This window comes from Ranitomeya variabilis, chromosome 1, assembly GCF_051348905.1.
Source record: "Ranitomeya variabilis isolate aRanVar5 chromosome 1, aRanVar5.hap1, whole genome shotgun sequence".
NCBI lineage: Eukaryota > Metazoa > Chordata > Amphibia > Anura > Dendrobatidae > Ranitomeya > Ranitomeya variabilis.
Genome location: NC_135232.1, coordinates 552368940 through 552379389, shown reverse-complemented (window position 1 = coordinate 552379389; position 10450 = coordinate 552368940).

Below are 10450 nucleotides of genomic sequence, written 5' to 3'. Positions count from 1 at the left end.
TGTGTGTGGCATCTGTCTCTCATTGTGTGCCACCGAAAACCACTGTGTAATACTTGGCCATTTTTTTTTTGTGGGTACATTCTCCCTTTTCAAAAAAAAAAATTAGTGGGAGATAAATATTGGCAAGTCTGCCTCCGTGCCATTGCTGTGGGTGGCATCTGTCTCTCATTGTGTCGCACCGAAAACCACTGTGTAATACTTGCCCTTTTTTTGGGGGGGGGTACATTCTCCCTTTTCAAAAAAAATAATTAGTGGGAGATAAATATTGGCAAGTCTGCTTTTGTGCCATTGCTGTGTGTGGCATCTGTCTCTCATTGTGTGGCACCGAAAACCACTGTGTAATACTTGGCCATTTTTTTTTTGTGGGTACATTCTCCCTTTTCAAAAAAAAAAATTAGTGGGAGATAAATATTGGCAAGTCTGCCTCCGTGCCATTGCTGTGTGTGGCATCTGTCTCTCATTGTGTGCCACCGAAAACCACTGTGTAATACTTGGCCATTTTTTTTTTTGTGGGAACATTCTCCCTTTTCAAAAAAAAAATAATTAGTGGGAGATAAATATTGGCAACTCTGCCTCTGTGCCAGTCCTGTGTGTGGCATCTGTCTCTCATTGTGTGCCACCGAAAACCACTGTGTAATACTTGGCCTTTTTTTTTTTTTTGGGTACATTCTCCCTTTTCAAAAAAAATAATTAGTGGGAGATAAATATTGGCAAGTCTGCTTTTGTGCCATTGCTGTGTGTGGCATCTGTCTCTCATTGTGTGGCACCGAAAACCACTGTGTAATACTTGGCCATTTTTTTTTTGTGGGTACATTCTCCCTTTTCAAAAAAAAAAATTAGTGGGAGATAAATATTGGCAAGTCTGCCTCCGTGCCATTGCTGTGTGTGGCATCTGTCTCTCATTGTGTGCCACCGAAAACCACTGTGTAATACTTGGCCATTTTTTTTGTGGGTACATTCTCACTTTCCAAAAAAAAAATTAGTGGGAGATAAATATTGGCTAGTCTGCCTCCGTGCCATTGCTGTGGGTGGCATCTGTCTCTCATTGTGTGCCACCGAAAACCACTGTGTAATACTTGGCCATTTTTTTTTTTGTGGGTACATTCTCCCTTTTCAAAAAAAAAAAATTAGTGGGAGATAAATATTGGCAACTCTGCCTCTGTGCCAGTCCTGTGGGTGGCATCTGTCTCTCATTGTGTGCCACCGAAAACCACTGTGTAATACTTGGCCATTTTTTTTTTTGTGGGTACATTCTCCCTTTTCAAAAAAAAATAATTAGTGGGAGATAAATATTGGCAAGTCTGCCTCCGTGCCATTGCTGTGGGTGGCATCTGTCTCTCATTGTGTCGCACCGAAAACCACTGTGTAATCCTCGCCCTTTTTTTTGGGGGGGGGGTACATTCTCCCTTTTCAAAAAAAATAAATTAGTGGGAGATAAATATTGGCAAGTCTGCCTCCGTGCCATTGCTGTGGGTGGCATCTGTCTCTCATTGTGTGGCACCGAAAACCACTGTGTAATACTTGGCCATTTTTTTTGGGGGGGGGGTACATTCTCCCTTTTCAAAAAAAAAAATTAGTGGGAGATAAATATTGGCAAGTCTGTCTCCGTGCCATTGCTGTGGGTGGCATCTGTCTCTCATTGTGTGCCACCGAAAACCACTGTGTAATACTTGGCCATTTTTTTTTGGGTGGGGGTAAATTCTCCCTTTTAAAAAAAAAATAATAGTGGGAAATTAAGATTGGCATTTCTGCTTGAGTGCTGGTCCTCTGTGTGCCATCTGTCTCAAATTATTGGGGCACAGAAAACCTAGTGTGTAACATTGGGCCTGATTTTCCTTTCAGTGTCAGGCACCTATAAAGGTATATATAAATCCTACAGAAGTTTGAGTTCACCTTTTAAGTTGTTTTACAGTAACAAATAGCGTTACTTTGGTTACGTTTTGCAAACAATGAGGAAGTCTAGTGGAAGAGGTCGTGGCCGTGGGCGGTCATTGTCAGCTGGTAATGATGGTAGTGGTGGTGGAGCATCAGGTGGTCGTGGTAAAAGCAGTACAGCACCTAAGTCTCGAGTTGTTGAGCCAGGTTCATTGTCTGGCTACACAAGGCCTCGAACGCTCTCTTTTCTGGGAGTAGGAAAACCACTTTTGAAGCTGGAGCAGGAGGAACAAGTATTGGCTTTCATTGCTGACTCTGCCTCTAGCTCTTTCGCCTCCTCCTCGGAAAGTGCCAAATGTCAGAGCAGTGCATCGTCAGTGGATGCTCCCGGTCAGGAACAAGTCGCTTCCTTGTGTCCTTCACTAAAAACAACAGTGAAGGATGCGTCAGTCGACACAACAGGTTACTCCATGGAGCTCTTTACACATACCGTTCCTAGGTTACACAGTGAAACAGTTAACAGGCCATGCCCATTAGAAGTTGAATCGGACATGGAGTGCACAGATGCACAGCCACAGCCAGATTACTTTGCTGTTCCTTTGACTCAGACCAGAACATTGCCCTCGCAGTGTACTGAGGCAGAATCAAAACCAGCGGAGACTATGGTGCTCCGTCACGAACGCAATACCACCGGCTTACACGGTGACACAGACGAAGTTGCACACAACATAGAAGAGGAGGTCATAGATGACCCAGTTGTGGACCCTGATTGGCAGCCATTGGGGGAACAGGGTGCAGGCGGCAGTAGTTCTGAAGCAGAGGAGGAGGAGCCGCAGCAGGCATCAACATCACAACAGGTTCCATCTACCGGGCCCGTATCTGGCCAAAAACGCGTGGCAAAACCAAAACCAGTTGGAGGACAGCGTGGCCATCCAGTTAAAGAAGCTCAGTCTGCAATGCCTGAAAAGGTATCCGATAGTAGAAAGAGTGCAGTCTGGCATTTTTTTAAACAACATCCAAATGATCAGCGCAAAGTCATCTGTCAAAAATGTTCAACTAGCTTAAGCAGAGGTCAGAATCTTAAAAGTCTAAATACAAGTTGCATGCATAGACATTTATCCACCATGCATTTGCAAGCCTGGACTAACTACCAAACGTCCCTAAAGGTTGCAGCACCCTCGGCCAATGAAGCTAGTCAGCAACGCTACATCCCTTCCCTCCCTGTAAGCCGACCATTTCCCACACCACCTGCAGTATCTGTGCAGCTTTCGTCGCCAGGCCAAAGCAGTCAGGGAATCACCAGGTTAGTAGTAGGAAACACTGCATGTAGGGCACCGGTAAGAATACCATCTCCAACCCTCTCTCACTCACCCATGTCCACCGGCACCACCGCTAGTTCCACGATCTTCAGCTCTCCAGTCCAGCTCACCCTACATGAGACTCTTGTTAGGAAAAGGAAGTACTCATCCTCGCATCCGCGTACACAGGGTTTGAACGCCCACATTGCTAGACTAATCTCATTAGAGATGATGCCCTACCGGTTAGTTGAAAGCGAAGCTTTCAATGCGCTGATGGACTATGCTGTACCACGCTACGAGCTACCCAGTCGGCACTTCTTTTCTAGAAAAGCCATCCCAGCCCTCCAACAGCATGTTAAAGACCGCATCGTCCATGCACTCAGGCAGTCTGTGACTACAAAGGTGCACCTGACAACAGATGCATGGACCAGTAGGCATGGCCAGGGACGTTACGTGTCCATCACGGCACACTGGGTGAATGTGGTGGATGCAGACTCCACAGGGGACAGCAATATTGGGACAGTTCTGCCTAGCCCACGGTCAAGGAAAGAGTTGGCTGTAGGCGTTCGCCCCCCCTCCTCCTCTTCCTCCTCCTCATGCAGAAGCGAGAGCTCGTCCACAGACCGCAGTCGCACATCCACTCCATCCGCAGCTGCCACTGTTGCACACCAGGTGTGCCATTATGGGACAGCTAGTGGCAAGCGTCAGCAGGCTGTATTGGCAATGAAGTGTTTGGGCGACAACAGACACACCGCGGAAGTTCTGTCCGAGTTCTTGCAGAATGAAACTCAGTCATGGCTGTGCACTGTACATCTTGAGGCAGGCAAGATAGTGAGTGATAACGGAAGGAATTTCATGGCTGCCATAGCCCTTTCCCAACTGAAACACATTCCTTGCCTGGCTCACACCTTAAACCTGGTGGTGCAGTGCTTCCTGAAAAGTTACCCGGGGTTACCCGACCTGCTCCTCAAAGTGCGCAGACTTTGCTCGCATATCCGCCGTTCGCCCGTACACTCCAGCCGTATACAGAACTATCAGCGGTCTTTGAACCTTCCCCAGCATCGCCTAATCATCGACGTTGCAACAAGGTGGAACTCCACACTGCACATGCTTCAGAGACTGTGCGAACAGAGGCGTGCTGTTATGTTTTTGTGGGAGGATACACATACACGGGCAGGCAGTTGGATGGCAGACATGGAGTTGTCAGGTGTGCAGTGGTCGAAGCTACAAGACCTGTGTCAAGTCCTTCAGTGTTTTGAGGAATGCACACGGCTGGTTAGTGCAGACAACGCCATAATAAGCATGAGCATCCCCCTAATGCGTCTGCTGATGCAAAGTTTGACGCACATAAAGGAGCAGGCGTCTGCAGCCGAGGAAGAGGAAAGCCTTGATGACAGTCAGCCATTGTCTGGTCAGGGCCGTGTAGAGGACGCAGTAGCGGGCGAAGAGGAGGAGGAGGACGAGGAGGATGATGGGGATGAGTACTTTTTGAATGAGGAAGCTTCTCCTGGGCCAACAGAAATTATTGGCATTGCAAGGCCGGGTTCTGTTTTTTTAAGGGAGACAAGTGACGTAGATTTGCCTGTAACTGCCCCTCCAACCAGCACAACCGCAGATTTGACAACTGGAACTTTGGCCCACATGGCGGATTATGCCTTACGTATCCTCAAAAGGGACACACGCATTATTAAAATGATGAGCGATGATGATTACTGGTTGGCCTGCATCCTTGACCCTCGCTATAAAGGCAAATTGCAAAATATTATGCCACATGAGAACCTCGAACAAATATTAGCAACCAAACAAGCTACTCTTGTAGACCGTTTGATTCAGGCATTCCCAGCACACAGCGCCGGTGATGGTTCTCACACAAGCTGCAGGGGGCTACATGGCAGAGGTGTTAGAGGTGCACAGATCAGAAGTGGCGTTGGACAGAGGGGTTTTCTGACCAGGTTGTGGAGTGATTTCGCAATGACCGCAGACAGGACAGGTACTGCAGCATCTATTCAAAGTGACAGGAGACAACATTTGTCCAGTATGGTTACTAACTATTTTTCATCCCTTATCGATGTTCTCCCTCAACCGTCATTCCCATTTGATTACTGGGCATCCAAATTAGACACCTGGCCTGAATTGGCAGAATATGCATTGCAGGAGCTTGCTTGCCCAGCAGCTAGTGTGCTATCAGAAAGAGTATGCTACCAACAAAGGAAAAAGTATCACTCCAAAGAAGCACACCACGCAAAAAATAGAAACATGGTATATGGAAAAAACACAGGATTTTATTGACACAAAAAGATAAAACATACTTAAAAACCATAAGCAAAGAGCCCTGTCCACATCAATGTACATGACAAATATAATAGCTCATATAACCTGAAATACATAAGCTAGAATGCATTTAATAATGAGCAATTAGATAGAACCTGCCATCACTCGAAACCCAATAGAAAACCATATAAGGTAGGTGCAAAAAGCACAGAAATACCCAAAATGGGGTTAGACCACCTATTATGACTGGTGTCTAGACACCTGTATGGCTCATGGGACACTCAAATCAGTCAAAGACCATCCACCGCTGCATTGGCCCCTGTCCCATCTCTTCACCTGCCGTTCCACGGACTGCTCGTGCCTGGTAAAGTTCCATCTTAGCATCCTCCTGCATTTATCGGTTATTGTCCAGGGTGCTTGTCTTATGCCCTGGGGCTTGATTTCCATGTGGATGGTCTTTGACTGATTTGAGTGTCCCATGAGCCATACAGGTGTCTAGACACCAGTCATAATAGGTGGTCTAACCCCATTTTGGGTATTTCTGTGCTTTTTGCACCTACCTTATATGGTTTTCTATTGGGTTTCGAGTGATGGTAGGTTCTATCTAATTGCTCATTATTAAATGCATTCTAGCTTATGTATTTCAGGTTATATGAGCTATTATATTTGTCATGTACATTGATGTGGACAGGGCTCTTTGCTTATGGTTTTTAAGTATGTTTTATCTTTTTGTGTCAATAAAATCCTGTGTTTTTTCCATATACCATGTTTCTATTTTTTGCGTGGTGTGCTTCTTTGGAGTGATACTTTTTCCTTTGTTGGTAGCATACAGTTGTCTTATCACTTGCTTGCACCCCGCAGTGCATTAGATAGTTGTATAGAGTTGTTATTTCAGCAGTGCGCCTTGTTTTCTATACTTATTCCTATCAGAAAGAGTATTCAGTGCTGCTGGTTCAATATTAACCGAAAAAAGGACTCGTCTGGCTACCCAAAATGTGGATGATCTCACCTTCATTAAAATGAACCACTCCTGGATTTCAAATTATTTTGCCCCACCTTTCCCGGCTGACACCTAGCTTTCCTATAAAAATTGCTTGCTTGTGGACTGGTCTTACTGAGTGTTCCAATCTCTTAATTTGCAGCAGCTGTTTGTCCAGCATACGACATGTTTATGCAGTGCCCCAGAGTCCTGGTCGTTGCAGTACTGTGGCTCCGCCACTATGGGGAGCCATGGTGCGTCCGATGGCACTGAAGGAGTTCATCTGATCAGGTATCACAGACACCAATAGATTTCACAGCTGGGCCTCCGGGGGGAGCTAAGGGTTCTATTCATTAGGCCACTCCCCACCATAGTGGGTAAACTGGGGGTCAGGCAGGAAGTTAGAGCAGAAAGCTGACTGGATTGGACGAAGCAACACCTAGTGGCAGAGGGTGTTGTGGAGGAAGAGACAGTAGGGTCTCTGTCAGGGGTGGGATCCTGACAGAGGCTTGGCATTGAAAAGAACGTAACGGGTCCGCGCCAGCTCCGGGAAGCGGCGGGACCCAAGAAAGGACTAGAAGCGAGATAGATTGTGCTGAGTGAGAAACGAGATCAAGCAATAGGAGAATACCAGTAGGGGTCGTGCTGTAAGACCGGAGCAACATCCTACTGAGGCGCACTACCGGCGGCCGGAACGCCGAGGGAGTATTTCATTAGACAGCTTCAAGCAATACTCTAAACAGCGGCAGGACAGTCAGTCTCAGGCGGGCTGTCTCACCTAAATCACCTATGAAGTCTTGGGAGGCAATTGCGGGAGAGGGGCGTCTCTAGGGTCCCGGAAGAACTCCAGGCCTACCCGACAAACGGGTGCCGTTCTAACTGTAACATCAGGAAGGGACGGAAGATTAGCAGAAGATCAGTTAATCGAGTTGTGAGGGAACACGAGAAACAGACACAATGGTTGTGGGGTACTTTCCGTAAGCATAGCAGGGAAGGACTACAACACATAGCGCTAAGAAGGAAGGCACCGATTTCCACCTGTGAAGTGAACTCTGGAGGTGCCATTGGACCGGCCGGACTTGCGCAGCCTGGTGAACCGTATTCTGGACTGAGGACTCAGAGATCTCCAGTAAAGAGGAAAAGAGACTGCAACCTGGTGTCCTCGTTATTTACCGCGACCTGCACCCCACAACTGCACCACCAACATCCACACCTATCATTCACTGTGCGCCCCACGGCAGGGTCACGGGCCGGGGCCTAGTCGCCGTGACAACCCCAGAAGCAGAGACTCAGAGGCCCGGTACCGGGTACCCCTCGGCCCTGCGGCAGTGGGGGCGCTACAACTTGGCGTCACGAACAGGATCTACTTAAGCCTGAAGAATCGGGTCATGTGTGCCTTGGAACTGTAATTTGTTGTGCTTGGACTGTACTTTATTGCAAAGACTGTGTTGTGCCATTTACCGCCAAAATCCGCCGCCATTGCAGCGCTGAAGAGAGAAGGGGCGTGAAGTAGGCGTAGATAAGCTGGAGAGCGCGAACAGCGATGACCGCCCAGTCTAAGTATTTCTGTGTCCTGAGAACGTGCCCGTCAACAGCCGAGGTCCGCCTCCTGATCCTGGTTGGAGGGTGGAGACCATGGGGACGGGGCCGCCCACTAAAGAGACCGCGGGAAGAAGACATTGGAGGAGAGGCCAAGATGGCGACACCAGGAGCACCACGCGGGGCTGACCCGGTCCGGCCTGAGGCTGCGCAACCTGACATAGCCCCAGAAACGCCAACGCTGCGGGGTCTGACCCTCACAGGGTCACCGATGGGCCGACCCCCTCTGCCGCTGTCTGAGGAATGTGTGGCTGCAGCCGAGGCCCGACAGCTAGCCCGCAGGCTGGAGGCTGATGCCCGCGTGCTTAATCGGCTAGGCCAGCCCACGGAGATCCGTTTGTCCCCAGTGTCCCCTGCTCCTTCCCACCTGGCCGCGGCTGAAGGTACGCTACAGACGCCGGGCCTGAAGATCATGCCGGACGCCGAACATCTACGGCGTCTGATGGCAGCGTGGCGGAGCCGGCCCCAGCCTGTAGAGCAGATTGATTTAATTAGCGCTCCGGAGATCCCGCCATCACACTGGGGTGTAGTGGTGGCCTTTAACGCTCAGTGTGGAAGAGGAGTGATCCAGGAGATCGGGGAGTCGCTACAAGTCCGCGTAGACCGGGAGGAGGTGGAGCCCTGCAGCGGGAGATTCACTCGTGATCTGGAGCCAGGTGATGCCGTAACCTACACGAGGTGGAGGAGGGACGCTGGCGAGACGGGCTGGGTCGCCCGAGGCGTCCAGCGATGCATCGCCCTCCAGGCTGCTGCCGAAACACCGGAAGAAGGTGATCCCAGGGGGAAAGCAGCAGAGCCCGGCCCCGCGGAACCTCGAGAAGCCCGGCCTCGCTGTGCCCCGGAGGAACGTGTGCGCCTGCCAACGAGAAGGGCCTCCCGGCGAGGGATTTTATCGCTGCTGGGACCGGAACCGCTTCCTGGCTCACCAGTGCGATCCGTTGGCCTGGTGAGGCCAGATCGGAGACCACCACAGTAAGATTCTACTGTACTTTCTTACTTGTAAAATAGTTACTGTTTTATTGCCTTTTATGATTGCTAAAACCCGTCCAGGGTAAATTCTTAAGGGGATCCTTCTATGGACCTGGGATCCCTTTTGTTTTTGGTTATTTTCTATTTTTCTACGTTACTTCAAAAACTGTGAAATCATGAACAGTGCATGATCCAAACTTTTTTTGTAAATAGTTTGCACCTTATTAAAGGCGCTCCCTACTGGTTTTATTTAAAGACTCTTTGCGAAGATACCGCACTGGAACCTTTGCTGAGCATGGACTGGTAGTCTGAGAAGACGAACTACCTCAGAAAGACTTGATCCCCTCTTAAAGGGGATGTTCATTTGCCGCATTTTGATAGTAATATTGCTTAAGACAAGTAGCAATAACGTTGATGAAGAGAAAAGTGATGATAATGTTGTACGAGAAAAGTTATATGTGTTTAATTAGTTAAATGTGAAGAAATACTGATGATGTGCTCTGAGAATTAAAAGGTGAAAGATAGACGAAGGATGCAGTGGGCCCGTAGAGATAGATGTGGTGTCCAGCATGCAAGAAAGGAAGAAAGATAATGAGAAGGCTTAATGTTCGATAGAAAATGTTTAGATAATGTTGATAGATAGTTAGGATAGAAGGTAAACCCTGAGTCCTCATAGGAGTCATGTAGAGATGACTTAGGGCTCTTAAACTGAAAGTAATGTTATGTTCTATACTGTGTATAGTAGTTGAAAAGGCAGTAGGCCCTGGCTGAATGGGGCGGTCCTGTAACAGAAAGGAGAGGCAGTAGGTCTGGTGCCGATAGGACAGGCGGTCCTGCAGATTTAAAAAAGGCGAATGGGAAAGTTAAAATACCTTATAATGTGATTATAGGAAGGTCTTTAGTGGATTTAGAGTGTGAGTCCTTAAAGGCAATGTTAAATTATTGTTCAACAATTTTGTACTTAGTAGAATACCCGGTTGGGTAACAGGAGTTATTTATAGCCTGTAATTTATAATGTTAACCATGTTTGTAACGTTCAAGTGTCCTCACCTCCCATAAAGGGAAGCTCTGTTCAAGTATACTTATTATTATTTGCACTCAACAAAAATTGTATGTCTTTTTGCTAACCTGAATTGTTGTTTTCTTCCCAGTCCCGGAGTACTGTGTTTAACCAGGGGGGAGTGCAGCGCCCCAGAGTCCTGGTCGTTGCAGTACTGTGGCTCCGCCACTATGGGGAGCCATGGTGCGTCCGATGGCACTGAAGGAGTTCATCTGATCAGGTATCACAGACACCAATAGATTTCACAGCTGGGCCTCCGGGGGGAGCTAAGGGTTCTATTCATTAGGCCACTCCCCACCATAGTGGGTAAACTGGGGGTCAGGCAGGAAGTTAGAGCAGAAAGCTGACTGGATTGGACGAAGCAACACCTAGTGGCAGAGGGTGTTGTGGAGGAAGAGA